The sequence below is a fragment of the Polyodon spathula genome, chromosome 3 (genome assembly GCF_017654505.1).
Source record: "Polyodon spathula isolate WHYD16114869_AA chromosome 3, ASM1765450v1, whole genome shotgun sequence".
Taxonomy (NCBI): Eukaryota; Metazoa; Chordata; class Actinopteri; order Acipenseriformes; family Polyodontidae; genus Polyodon; species Polyodon spathula.
In genome coordinates, this window is record NC_054536.1 from 9,393,335 (window position 1) to 9,408,793 (window position 15,459).

At 36.5% G+C, this 15,459-nt stretch overlaps 1 pseudogene; it reads right to left on the bottom strand.

Moving 5' to 3' along the window:
• Positions 1-14,899, bottom strand: part of LOC121307718 — a 69,517-nt pseudogene extending 54,618 nt beyond the window's left edge.
• Between the last annotated feature and the right edge of the window lie 560 nt (positions 14,900-15,459).

A 15,459-nucleotide genomic window follows, 5' to 3' on the forward strand; every position in this document is an offset into this window, starting at 1 on the left:
ATGTTGACTGTCTCCCAGTACCCTGTTACCATATAGGTAATTTTCCATTTTGGCTCTTATTATAGTTTCCATAAGTTTGCATATAATAGAAGTCAGGCTTACTGGTCTGTAGTTACCTGGTTCAGTTTTGTTTCCCTTTTTGTGGATCGGTATTACGTTTGCAATTTTCCAGTCTGTCGGTACCACCCCTGTGTCAAGAGACTGCTGCATGATCTTGGTTAGCGGTTTGTAAATTACTTCTTTCATTTCTTTGAGTACTACTGGGAGGATCTCATCCGGCCCAGGGGATTTGTTTATTTTAAGAGCTCCTAGTCCCTTTAACACTTCTGCCTCAGTTATGCTAAAGTTATTTAAAACTGGATAGGAACTGGATGACATGTGGGGCATGTTGTCAGTATCTTCCTTTGTAAAAACTTGTGAAAAGTAATCATTTAACATATTTGCTATTTTTTTTTCTTCATCTACGATTTTGCCATTTGTATCTCTTAAACATTTAATCTCCTCTTTGAATGTTCTCTTGCTGTTGTAATATTGGAAAAACATTTTGGAATTGGTTTTAGCTCCCTTAGCAATGTTCATTTCTATTTCTCTCTTGGCCTTTCTAACTTCCTTTTTGACTTGCATTTGCAGTTCTGTGTACTCTTTCTGTGTACTTTCTTTTTGGTCCTTTTTTAATGCTCTGTAAAGTGCCTTTTTTCGCTGAATATTTTTTTTAATTGATCTATTAAACCATTTTGGCAATTTAGTTTTACATTTAGATTTGTCTACTTTAGGGATATAATTGTTTTGCGCCTCTAGTACTACATTTTTGAAGAACAACCATCCTTCTTCTGTGGGTGTTTTCTCTATTTTACTCCAATCTACTTCTGTTAGTCTCTGTTTCATGCCTTCATAGTTTGCTTTTCTAAAATTGTAAACCTTAGCTTTAGTCTTTACTTTTGATGATTTAAAAAACACTTCAAATGAGACCATGTTGTGGTCTGAGTTTGCCAGTGGTTCTCTGACCTCTGTTTTAGTTATTCTATCTTCGTTATTTGAAAAGACTAAATCAAGGCATGCCTCCCCTCTAGTAGGTGCCTTCACAAATTGTGTTAGGAAGCAGTCATTTGTCATTTCCACCATTTCTATTTCATCCTTCGCGCTACCCACCGGGTTTTCCCATTTTATTTGGGGGAAGTTGAAATCCCCCATTAGTATGGCTTCTCCTTTGCTACACACATTTCTAATGTCATTGTATAACAGATTATTGTGCTCACCGTCTGAATCTGGCGGTCTATAGCATGCTCCTATTATTATGCCTTTTGAATTTTTGTCTGTTATTCTGACCCATATTGATTCGGTTTTATTTTCTTTGTCCAGGTTTAACACCTGGGCTTCAAGACTGTTTCTTATGTATAGCGCTACCCCTCCTCCTCGTCTGTCCTGCCTGTCTTTCCTATACAGTGTATACCCACAAATATTATATTCGTCCCCATCACTCTCAGATAACCACGTTTCTGTAACACCTATCACATCATAGTTACCTGTTAGTGCAGTAGCTTCAAGTTCTAGAATTTTGTTTCTGATACTTCTAGCATTTAGATAAATACATTTAATGGTTGTCTTACCTGAGTTGTTGTTCTTGTTTTGATGTGGTCTCCCTTCTGTTTTTTTGTTGATTTCTCCCCCCTTCCTTTCTAGTTTAAATGCTTCCGAACCTGCTCGAGGATCTTTTCTCCAAGTAGACTAGTTCCCTTGTTATTTAAATGCAGTCCATCCCGTCTATACAGATAGTCCTCGTTGTAGAAAGTGGTCCAATGATCAAGATAGGTGAAGACTGTCTAGAAGAGGGTTCACGTCTGAGTTAGTCAGTATGTGTGTGTAACTGTGTATATAGAAGAATAACTGCATGGGCAGATTAGGAATTACATGGGAAATGAAATTTTATTAAAAAAATCCCAATTTAAAGAACTGGTTGATCTGCAGTTGACTTTATTAGTTGAGTACTTGGATGGGAGACAGTCAATTAAATCCAGATGCTGCATTGTATGAAGTGATGATGAGCTTGACCAATACCCCAGCTTAGTGTTAGGAGGTAACACAATGTAAAATCTGCTTGGGTACCTGCTGCATTGAACCTTATGACTCAGAACAGCAGCGCGGTGGCCAGCCGAGTTTATAATGACTAAAGAAATATGCTGGAATCCCTTTACAACAGGGAGACTGAATTCTAGGTTATTTACTCTACCAGCAGATTTAATGCAGTTCCCAGCCTAAACACTGCAATGAACACAGCATGAAAACAAGTGTGGTTTCAACAGCACAGCAGCATTAGAATGTATGAAGAATGTCTGACAACCTTTTAATTCTGATCTGGTTTAGATCATTCATTAAAAAATGTTAATTTACACACCAAATTAGCATATCCAGTTTACAGTACTTATTTTGGATTATAGTTTAATCTTCAAAAAAGAAAAAAAAACAAAACAATATTGTCTCCAATTAGACTAGAATTTGTATTTTAGATAGACATGCGCTGTCTTTTGCAGATTACTACAACTAAGATTGGTGGCATTAAATAAAACTATTAAAAAACCAAGGGGTTGATTTGATCAATGTGTATCCCGCCAGGATACAGCAGAGGTGGGGATTACCCCTAAAAAAGGTGGTTAATGTAATTCAGGTGGAGCCCCGGTTCTGTAAAATGCTCAAAATAAATCCAGCTGGTTCATACTGGCAGGGTATAAGTTGATCAAACCCCTAAATCAGGTCTTTATCAATAGCTTCATTGGTAGAATAGACTGTAGTTTCAATAAATGCAATTATACTGAAGCTGTTATCATATGCATAGTATGTTTTAATGCATTACTTATCAGACAGATTTTATGCACATTTCTGCCTCACTAATAATCCGCTTCTGATCAATATCAAAAGTGTTAGAAGTTTATACTACTTTTAATCCAATCTCCTTCCCAAGTCTATACCAGCTAATACAGCGGGCACTGACTTAATCACACAAGCGAGTGAACTAATAATTCACCTTAGACATCGTCCATTTTTCAACAGGCACCCCATCACAGCTACAATCAGGGTGAATATCCAGAACATTCCGCTGCTGCTAAATACTCAAGCTTCAAGCTTCAAGATACAGTCTATGATATTCCACTGCCGTTGGCTGATGCTGACCAATTCCCAACAGTAAATGAACAGCCTTATTGAAAATGCTTCCAATTACAGCTATTAGGGCCTAGCTGATAATATAAGTTTTATACCACATTTATCTATGTATTGGCTAGGCTAAGTGACATATCATCAATACCACAATTCAGCCAGCAAGTCATAAGTTACAGTTGCTATTTAAGTATTTTCTTTATAATAAAGAGTTAAAGAATTAATCGTAAGAAAATCTACTTTCATTCATATCCCGACACAATAAAAATGTTTGCTGCCCGCAGCTTCACGTAAAGCAGTACCCATTTATCATCTACAGTTCAATAAAATCAAATAAAGCAGTTATTCGTCTCTCAGATTCAGACCCATGGCTAGTAATTCAGTATGCCGATGTACTCTCATGCAAATTGTCAGCATTTGCATCAGATATGTAATGCATTTTCTAATACATTCTGTAATATCTCATCGATGGCCCAGTGGACCACAGCATTAATATCCCTCATCCTCAAAATGCATTTGAATAATAATGGAATTACATATATCAAAGTCTTTATTTTCATTATTTTTGCAAATGCAAGTTTTGTAGCAGAACTGGGGAGACAGTTGCTGAAACAGCAAATATGTTAAATTCTGCTGTTGATGGTTTTAATAAATTAGATGCTTCCACACTTGGAGGGGTTCCTAATGTGTTGGAGAGCTTGACTCACAGATCCCCAGTTGTTCATAAGAAGAATGTTATCATGTCTTCCAATAAGTCTGGCTAACAGTGAGAAAAGCAACTGTTCTGAAGACTTCTCTGGTTCTACGCCTTCACTCAGAGGTGCACTTAAATAGTCAGTCTTATCAGTGCCATCATGTCCAAACCTCTGTTGTTCTCTTATTGGAAAAAGTTAATATTATCTGATGTTGTAGTTCCAGATAATGGTTAGTTATCTGTCATAGCAAGATCATAATCACAGTTGTGCTTGCAAGATTTCATTTCAAAACTGACAATTTTCAAATTTCTCTGTGGCACATATGCTGTACATGTGAAGAAATATGATTAGGGAATGGTCAGCAATTAGAGAGGTTGTTGTAATGTGGTACATTCTATAGGGTTGCCTCATCCCCCTCAACTTCCTAAATTTAGGACCACTCCCAAAGTTCTACATTATTGTCTTAAATACTTAATCAAACATAATGCATTCAATTTGACATAATTTAATAACATTTTGTATAATAGAATCATCATCCAACTAACACCATCTGTTGCAATTCCACCAGTGTGAACAGCAGAATTATTTGCAGATGGTTCTGTTCATGTTTAGTTTACGGCCATCATTATCCAGCTAATTGCTAAAAAAAAAAAAAAATGTTTAATTGCTAGAGTCACAAACTTACACTTTACTGTTTAAGAAAACTAGCGTTGTTAAGGGATTTGGTGTGCGATTTGGTGTTGTTCCCAATACAAACAGTTGTGGATTAATGGGGTACTTTAACACAAAATATGTTTGGGGAAATTGTTAAATATATGTTTGAAATGAAAAATGTAAAGAAAAATGTTTGACCTTTTAAACATGGCTCTTTGTTCAAATTAAAATAGATTTAAGGATTCAAATATATCTCTACCGGCACTGTGTTGGTGCAGTGAATTTGTATCCTGCAGTATGTCCAGTACTCAATTATCACACTATTACATGCACATGAATTATTTATAATGTATAAGAATAGGACAAAACCTAAGAAGGGAGGCTGCTAAAATACCTTTTCATATTTTGCCATCAGCATACAGCAAGAATGAGCAGCAGAATGTAATAATTTCTTGCTGGCAATGTTTCTGTTATCTTGCTTTATGCCTCCTGAGGCTGTTTGGGAATTCATTCTGTCTTTTGAATTTCCATTCTTCATGTTAGATCTTGCATAGTAACTGTGTTGTTAAAGTTCCTACCCTAGTTGCCAGCTATGTAGGTTTACAAAATCCCCTGACCCAGGGATGTCCCATTGGTCCCTTCGGCCTGCTAACCAGCTGATTTTGTCACAGTCTAGCCTAAGGATAGGCTTTGCACTGTCAAGGGTACTTGTTTGTGTAGAATCCATTTTAGGGTGGTTTCCCAGCTCATCCTGCCAACTACCATATATCATTCCAAGGAACATATGCTGCATATTCCCTCTCTGCCATATTTACCAAAGACAGTGGTTAACAGTGTAAATGACTTGTCTTTTAAAATGGAGATTTACCAGTAATTTATACATTTGATTTTATTGAGATAACAGATTATGTAATCTGTTTTTATGCTATTTAGAAACTGTTCTTTACTGTTGTTAATTAAATCTTCAATCGTCCAGAACAGTTTTAGGAATATCAAACTTCACTGTATTTAAATTGCTGCTTAAGAGGGTATCTGGGTGACACATTTAGACAGATCAACACATTACAAAACACCAGAGACACAATTACAAGTGCCATAACACTGTCAGCATGGGCAATGCAGCCATGGCATAGCACCTCCACTGATATATTCAAACAGTCTCTAACTGCTGTAGGGGGAAACACATAGGCCTTTATATATCCTACTGCAGTAAAAGAAAATTAAAGTCATACAGAAAGAAGTTAGTAGTCTCCTTTGAGTTCTGTGATTTAAGTAATCCCTTTAAGAAAATAACTTGCTGCTCTAACTGCTTTCTAATAATTGTGTAATTGACAAGAGGAAGTCCTGGGGATTCAATTTCCACAGTACACTTACTCCTGCTGTTTACGTGAACCCTATGGAAATTAAAATTCTTGAGTGCTAGTGGTCTAATTAAATAAAATACGATGTCTGCTTAACTTTATGTATTAATGCTTGTGTTTTCACCAAGGGGTGACATGAATTTCTGTTTATTAGCATCACTAATTGTCATTAAAAAAAATCCCATTACAATTGGGCTATTTGTATAAAAATTTGTATGTAGGTGACTTTTACTATTATTTTACAAGGCATTAGGTATATATGAATCATGTAATATTTCATGAATAAATAACAAGCATTCTAATCATAGAGACTAGCTTTGACCTCGTTTGACCTTTTCTGGCTTATCTCATCTCTCAATTCCTTTAAATCTTGTTTTTGCTTTCTGCCAGTATTTCCCCAACAATGATCACTGTTGTATCCCCCTTTGTACCTCATTACAGACAAGCCTTAAAACATGGTTCAGGCTAACCTGAGCCAGCAGTGTGATCTCCTGTAGGCCCTGTGTTATGAGTCCCAGTTGGGCCAGATCTTCTCTGCCAGTCAAAGTTATCAATGACCAGTTGCACCCAGCCGCACATGTCAGACTCAAATGTACAGTTATAGAACAATTTAGTTACCACTTAACTACAGCATTCATTCATTTTTCTGCAATGGTACACAATTACACATATAAATACAATGCAGCTACAATTTAACTATAAAGTAGACCTAATTACATTGCAAGGGGCATTCACAAAAGCATACAGCTGTTTTATAATCTGTACTGCATATATATATATATATATATATATATATATATATATATATATATATATATATATATATACACACACACACACACACACACACACACACACAGTGTTCAAAAGATTGGAAACAGCAAGACTAGTGGTGGGGATTGTACTGTATTGCCCCCATAATTGTGTTGAATATTTGATGAATGAGCAAGACATCTCATGAGAAGAATGGTACTCCAAAATGTTCTCCTTTGTCTAGGAAAGCAGTACAGCTGGGGATGCGGAGTTTGTTGCTGGATAACTTCACACAGACTACTTTCTCACTAAATATCTCTGAACAGAAAATTGTCTCCTTTTTAAAAATATGTGTGACAAAGTGCCCGCCCCTGTGTATATTATCTGTTATGTTGCGTGTGGTTTGTTAAATGTTGGTGTATAGTCACTGGTACACGGGATATAAACGGGTCTGTAACACGAGTGTTTAAAATGTATATTTGTATTTAGGCACGGGATTGTACATCACTTCACGTACATTTAAAGTAGTTAATACGTGAGCACGAGGTTGCACATAATTAATTCACGTGCTGGGATTCAAGTGAATAATTAATTAGTAATTGAATCCCAGCACAACAGTATTTATAGATGCACGTTTTCACATACTCGCGGTTGGGTGTTCAGTGAGTGGAGAACGGGAGAGAGAGGAGGAGCGTTATAATTTCGATTTCGATTTCGATTGCGTGCTGTTGGGAACACGATTGTATTTATCTGCTCACCGTGTTTGTTAGTGTGTCTGTCCGTGCATCGTGTTTTGTTAAGTATAGTCCGTTTTTGTTTGTCTATTTATTTTGGCGTAAAGTGCCGTGTCCTGTTTCTGTTTGTTTGTTTAAACCTTTTATTTACAATAAACCGGCGCAAGCAGTCTCTGGGACAATATGTAAGATATTTTAATGAACAGTCTCTACCATAAGTGCAGTGGTAACCCAAATATGATCAATTTACTACCAACGAGGAATTACATTTGCTCTATTTTACCTTCAAAATAGGTTTCTGGCTCAGGACTGCCAAGGAGAACACTGCATTGAATATTGTAGCAGCCCTAGCAGTCGCCACTCGAGAAACAATGTTTTGGAGAATAAATACTCCGCCCATTCATTCAGCATTGCTTGTAAATTAATCACATTTAGGGTACAACTGAATTTGTGAGACTGAGTATGATTGTGCTTATTTTTAAAGAGACATTTATCTATTCAGGAATACCAACATGTTTAGTGAGCAGATAGTCTAAGTTAGCTTGGTTCATTGTAGTATATATGGATATTCCTATATAGTATATATATATATATATATATATATATATATATATATATATATATATATATATATATATATATATATATATATATATGGTTGATTGTCAAATTATTTTCAAATAAACATATGTTCATTTTAACTAGGGCACTTTTCTGTGGGTTCTGACTTTAAAGAAATGCAGTGCAAGTTCTCCACCTGGTGGTTGATACGAGTTTTCACAGTTTCTAAAAGAAATGTTATCCAATGCAATGTCATCTGTCGCTGATGCTGAGTTCATATACGGTTTGGAAGTTGGAACCCTCCAAATGGTTGTGGAGAAGAGCAGTGGGAACCACTGGAATGCAGAGTATGCAAATGTGGGAGAAATGAGGGAACCTTACAGGGTAAGCAATCCAACTGCACTCAGAGGTCCCTGGAAACGTAACCCTAAGAGGAATGTAAAAGGGGTTTGCTTAAACGTCTGGCCCAAGACTACAGCAGTGAGATATTCACACATACATATACACACACACACAAACACTGGTTCTCGCTGTTTAGAGTTTTATTATTTTGCCCCTGTAAAGCAAAATGACAGCAATTTGCTTACTGTGCAAATGCCACAGAAATCAAACCTGTGTCTAATTAAGTCTGCTTAAAATAATTGTATATCCAATGCTCATAATAAACGGTCTTTTATTTGATCTAGGTGAATTTACACTTGAAGAAAACAGTCACTTCATGGTGTGATATATATATGCAATGAATAAATGCAATGAACTTGTGAGGGTAAAGTACTTCATTTCCCCACAGGCTCACCTTTTCCTGAATCTAAAATATACTTAACGTGATGAGACCATTAGCAATTCAACAAGTCCAATTTGTTCTTTTAAGAGGGTGGTGCTAGACATGGTTCTGCTTAGTCTAGTGAAATTCCCTCATTCACAATGGTGTGGATGTTTTTTCACATCCCTGAAGTTTCATTTGAAGCTGATGCACAGGTCTAACAATGCAGTGTTTCTGTCAACAAACACAAAGCAGTCCCGGGGCCAGAACTTAAGGGGGTGACATCTCTGATAGAATGTGTAGTGATTATATAGTACAACACACCGTATGAGGTATGGAGCGTTAAAATATAGAAGAATGTTGAACGTTTTTTATTGAACAACAGCAAAATGAGAGAATCATAGACAAACTCTTCATAACAAATGTGTAGGCACAAAGCATGCCGTCTGTATTATTGATATACTGTACAGAGGTTAAAACAATGTACTGTAGTAGTGAAATGGGTATCATAGAACAGGGGGTTCTGAGTTTCTACTTGACTGAGGTTCTTGTAAGTGTTACTTAGGATTTGTGATTGGGTGTTTGAAGTTATAGTGGATATTTTTGAAAATTATTTTGGCATATATTGTCTGCCCATTTCAAATCTTTCAATCCCTTTCATTTTCTAATTTAAAAAATACATTATCCAGTACTGGGTCTCCAAGTCTGGATTCAAACCCACATCCTTCTTAACTGCATCCTTATACTCACTGGCATTGTCTATCCAATTACTACCCCAGTTGAAACCAGTTATACAGTAAACTACACTTTCCATTGCATTGCTTGTGTTGCAACATGGTGTTCTTGAATGTGGGGCGGAAAACAGAACAAACCACCATTGACAGACATGACCCAAACCTTTACCAGATTTTAAAATTAAATGGAGTCGAATTATTAATACAGTAAAAACCAACATTACACAGAGCTAGTTCATCAGAGTCAATGTTCCTCAAAGATCTGGATAGAATCATTGTGGTTTGTCCAGTTTAGTTTGTTCTGGTCTGCATTTTACAGGGTTGTGGTACTCTTAAATATATTTTGCACTTAAGCAATCAAAGTTGGTAATGCAATACCTACAATCTAGATGCATTAGTAAATGTCGCAGGTTTTTTTTTTTTTTTTTTTTTTTAAATAACTGCAGTTACTCATTTCTACAATAATGTCACAGCCTAATTAATGAAACAAAACAAATATAAGTGGCAGTTACTCATCTATTACAATAAAGTGATCAGTACTGCAAAGGAGTGTTTTTTTACTTCAAAGAAAGGTCTGCTTAAGGTGTGAAGTTTAAATGTTGCCAAACAAAACTATACAGTGTAGGAATGTTGCAGTTAAAAGTTATAAAAGAGCTTACAACAGTTCTCTTCGTCCTCTCCCATAGGACATTCAACACTGTAATCACATTGAGAACTGGCAGGAATACAGTAAACACTTTCAGACTTGCTACAGAAGAACTGGTAAACCTAAACAAAGAGGACACATTAAACACAGCCTCTGCACCCCAAAGGTAGTTCAGCAGCTAATGGAATATTTAAAAAGCAGCTTGTTTTGCAGTTTACAGAAAGATTCATATGAATGTAAATGAGTGCTACCTCACCCCCAGAATGTTATGGAAAAACCAGAAAGGAGGCTAAGTGACTTGCTCAGGGTTACACAATGAGTCTGTGGCTGAGCAGGGATTTGAACCAGGGACCTCTTGGTTACAAGCCCGTTTCAAAAGTGCTAAAATCTAAAGCGAGACATATTAATGGATGACCATGTGTTAGGGAGATCATCTTTGAATCTGAATTCATAAAAACGAATTGTAAGCCAGTGAGCCTCAACCTTGATTGAAGGTATTAAGAAATGTCTTCATCTAGACAATGTGGGGAAGCTATAAAAAAGGCTAACAAGATGCTCGGATACATTGTGAAAAGTGTTGAATTTAAATCAAGGGAAGTAATGTTAAAACTGTACAATGCACTAGTTAGACCTCATCTTGAATACTGTGTGCAGTTCTGGTCACCTCATATAAAAAAGATATTGCTGCTCTAGAAAGAGTTCAAAGAAGAGCGACCAGAATTATTCTGGGCTTAAAAGGCATGTCATATGCAGACAGGCTAAGAGAATTGAATCTGTTCAGTCTTGAACAAAGAAGACTACGCGGCGACCTAATTCAAGCATTCAAAATTCTAAAAGGTATTGACAATGTCGACCCAAGGGACTTTTTCAGCCTGAAAAAAGAAACAAGGACCAGGGGTCACAAATGGAGATTAGACAAAGGGGCATTCAGAACAGAAAATAGGAGGCACTTTTTTACACAGAGAATCGTGAGGGTCTGCAATCAACTCCCCAGTAATGTTGTTGAAGCTGACACCTTGGGATCCTTCAAGAAGCTGCTTGATGAGATTCTGGGATCAATAAGCTACTAACAACCAAACGAGCAAGATGGGCCGAATGGCCTCCTCTCGTTTGTAAACTTTCTTATGTTCTTAAGACTTTTTCATTGATGTGCTAAGCCCTCAAGTGTAAAATTGTCTGTTACGCTGCTTTGATTTTAAAGGTAGTGAAAAACTCCAAAGGATACATTAGATTTTACTAGACTGGAGAAAGTAATCTCTGCTCTTTCCCAATAAGATCCAACTTCCCTGTCTCGGACCCAGAGAATTCTGTCACCTCTGCCACTGTCAGACTTCCTCAACTTCACATACAACACTCCATCCTCCTCCTCCCACTGAATGTAATAATAGAAATGCACCTGAGGAAACAAACCAGTGAAGTCTGTCTAACAAAATCACAAGCTCAGTGCAATGAATCACAATGCAAAGGAACTGTTTTCAACAATATGTGAAGGTAGTATTTGTTAATTAGTGTTGTTTATTATTACAGGAAACTAGAGTTCATTTGATCTTGTGTCTTCAGAGGTACAGTAGTCTTGTGTACAGTGCTTGGAGTTTGATCCCACATACAGTAGCTCCTAGCTGGGAGCTGGTTTCCCTGGCAGACTGGAGTAGGAATGTGTTCCAGCATAACATTAGCTAATAGGGTTTGACCCTTGCTAATCATTAAGTGCCCCAGAGCAGGCATTTTCCATTTAAACTTTACTCAGCTATATTCTGTTGATTTCAATGTGGCATTTCGTCATTATTGCTTGTGACACCATTCAGTAATCTCAATCTACGAAGGACAAAACAAATACAGACTTACAGTACGGGACACAGATGGAAGTAAAGTGCTTGATTGGATTAAAGATGTGTCCCCTTTACTTTGGTTAGTGCCTTGAGCAATAACATAGAAACTTGCAACAAAAAAAAAAAAAAAAAAGTTATTAGATTGAAATAATTTTGATTTCCAAATTCTTGCATTTAATGTGTGAGAACACTAGAGAATTGAAAAGCAATTTCAGTGAAAATAATCTTGTTTCAAGTGTCCTGAGGCTCAGAGGCAGCATTTAAAAAAGACATACATTTAAATAACACTGATTGAGGTTATTATATTGCATCTATTCATTATATTTATAGAGTATTGTAATTTGAGTAATAACACAAATGATTTTGCATAGCATTCTGTCACAGTGCTAGCCACAATATGTAAACTAGGCTACAATTAAAACACTTGATCCAAACCCAGACCAGTAAAATATCCATTGGCAAGTTTAAACCAAACAGAAACAACCTAAACATACATTTATATAAGTTAGGAATTAAAGCTCTGTGAATAGTTGCCAATAATTCTAAAATAATATATTTTAAAATAGTTCCAAAAGCTTTCACTTAACCTTTAGCCTCAATAAATCAGCCTGGTATTACAATATTGAATCTGAGAACACACTCCACAACTTATGTGAATCAGAACACAGTCAGAACCATGTAGATTAAGGTTTAGATACTTGGGTAGTGGAAGGATGTGAAGAACAAAAATCACTGAAAGGAGAAAACTTGGCTCTTCGTACATCTTGCAACATAATTATGTCAGTGAATGTAGATACTGATTCTGTAGCTGCTTTCTTTGGTATTTTTCAGCACACTTACCGGCTGCAGAGTTCTTGGTGTGGTCTCTTGGCGGTTCAGTTTTCCACACAGCTGATTGACCTTGCCAATATAGCCAGTCGTAACCAGGAGTGTCCAGGTCGCTGTTCTCCCAGGAGCACAATCCACTTTCAAAACTGCAGCGTCCCTTGAAACCCTTGAGCTCTGTGGAGAGGCCAAAAGAAAGAAATTGAAGAGCGACCTCATGGCTCCAGCATAACAAGCAATTACACAGATATGCTGGCAAAGCTTACTTTAAAAACAGACAGTAAGTAGTGCTTTTATACATATACTAGCTTGTTGTCCGGAAGCAGAATTAACCCTATTGGATTTACAGTCACTTCAAAAAGTCTGATGGTAAATCCAGTGTAACTCAGAGCAGCCCATGGAGATAAAGTCAATATCAATCAAAATGTCAATTAAATACACAAGTTTTGCTTCATGCTATGAGATAAATGAATGGTTATTAAGTTGAAAAGGCAAGGATCCAAAAGAATAATGTTTTCATTTGTACCCAAAGATGTATTATAAACAGTGGAATGCAAAGTAAACTTCTGAGCACATCTGTCCTTTGAATAGCTTTGATATTTAGAGTTAAACATATAACAGTGCCAGTGTATTTAAAGCAAGCCTTCAGCTTCACCATTTAACCACAAAACACAAGAGAGTGCTTAAAAAAATGTTTTCTTTAAACAGAATATATTTGGTTTCCTGCTTGTTGTGAGTATGCTACAAATGAATTTCAGGGTATTATAACCATGGATAAAACGTAAAATGCCACTAGCATTACATTAACAAAACAAACCAAAAACAAAAACACACCTGAAAGCTTTTCCTTAGCCTTACCGGAGTCAAGCTTGTTACTTCTGTCCTTGCAGTCATTGCTGAAATCACATATTCTGGACATTTCAATGCAGGCAGAGTTGGAACATTTAAATGTGCCTTCAGGACACATAGCCTGTGGTTCTGCAACAATAGAAAAAGACAAAGTCAACTTACTGCATAGCAGCAACAATGCATTCAACTGTGAAGCAGGTGGAAACACTAAAAGATCTTAACTGACACCATGAGCAATAGAGACTGAAATATATTGATATTCCCTAGTCAGCTATGCCATTAATTCATCCTAAAACGCATCCCTCTTGTATCCTGGTTTCAGCCTGGCATTTTGCTCTGTTACAAACAACTCTAGAGTTCTTTCTAAACACATTTTGTAAGCATGAAAGTAATATGAAAATTATTCTGATTTGATGCCTTGTTTGTACTAAGACAACTAGGCTTGTTCAAGTTACATATCTCAGTCAAAGGGCTTCCTCTTATTATCCTCTGATTTGTCTTTTTGGAAAATAAGACGGTATCACTTTTTTGTAATTCAGATTACTGTACCACTTAAATAGCTGTTTTGAAAACAAATCTAATCTAATGCAATGACTCCCAGGACGCTGAAGGTCCTGGTGGCCTCTAGCAGAAGCTGGAACACTCTAGGTGTCCGGCCTATCTCCACCACAGCTCTCTTCCACTCGTTTCCTCTGCTTCCGGAGGATGTCCACAGCAGAGTGTCACGGGATCCCTCTCATAGGTAAACACTCGGCTCCTCAATAACTTTAAAATATAGATCAATAAAGCTGTATTTAACTATAAAAAACAACTTTACATTTAAATGTACTGTATATTTTGACAATTGTGGAATTTAAAAATGTCACTGAGCAGGAGGACTGGCCACTCGTTTGCACTTTCATGTCATGTGTTCTTAGTATTCAGCAGTACTTTGTCTATTTGCACATTTTAAAGGATTCTATTTTTCTATTTGGTTATCGCTGTATCTGTAAGACAACCTTAAGTAAAGCCTACAAACAGAGATTTATTTAACTAGTATCAGATATGATTTTTTTTTTAATGAAAGAAACATTTTAAGCATCTGCTTCTTTCAAAACTGCAGATTTTAAACCTGTATGGTATTTATGGAATTATTTCATAAGCTATAACCACTAGAAAAAGTAAAGATATTGCACTGTTATCCTCAATATATACATTATGGTGATACCTCTTCTGAAATAAGCTTACCATTTCCATACATATGATAGTAAAATTCCATGAGGCATTCTGAACTTACCTGTTGAATACTCAAGCTTTGCAGGACTGTGTAACTGTACCTGTCTCCATCATTGGCCTCCACAGCCATGTACCATCCTACAACAACATGTGAAAAAAAAACACATCACGCAGGTAGAGAAAACTAAAATACAGTCTGTACAATGTCCTGTTTCAAATGGAAGAGCAATACCTAACCAATTAATGTTGTATATGTATATGCTTCAAGGAAAAGGGCTACTATAACCTGAAATTCCTTTTGTTCTAATTCACTCTTCGCTCATTGGCTGTATAGACTAGATGCTTGTCCTGCACTAGCTACAAAATAAAAAAAAAATAGTACTTTTCCCAAGCTGATAATAATTATATTGTTGCATCCTTAGTAACTATCACAAGAGACATAATAACATCTGTTTAATTTTTTGTGGTATATTTACTTAAAACATGAACTTTGATGAGAAAACTCAAGTTTACATCAACAAAGAAACCAAATTAAACTAGAAATAGTTTTGTGAACAAGAACAAAGCTTCCGTGGTAGCATGATCTAAGGGGTATGTCGCATCACACTGAATATTTTTTACACATGAAGTACAGTAAAACTCATGCAAGTTCCTCTCCTGGGGAACCCTGAACATGACGAATGTCAAACT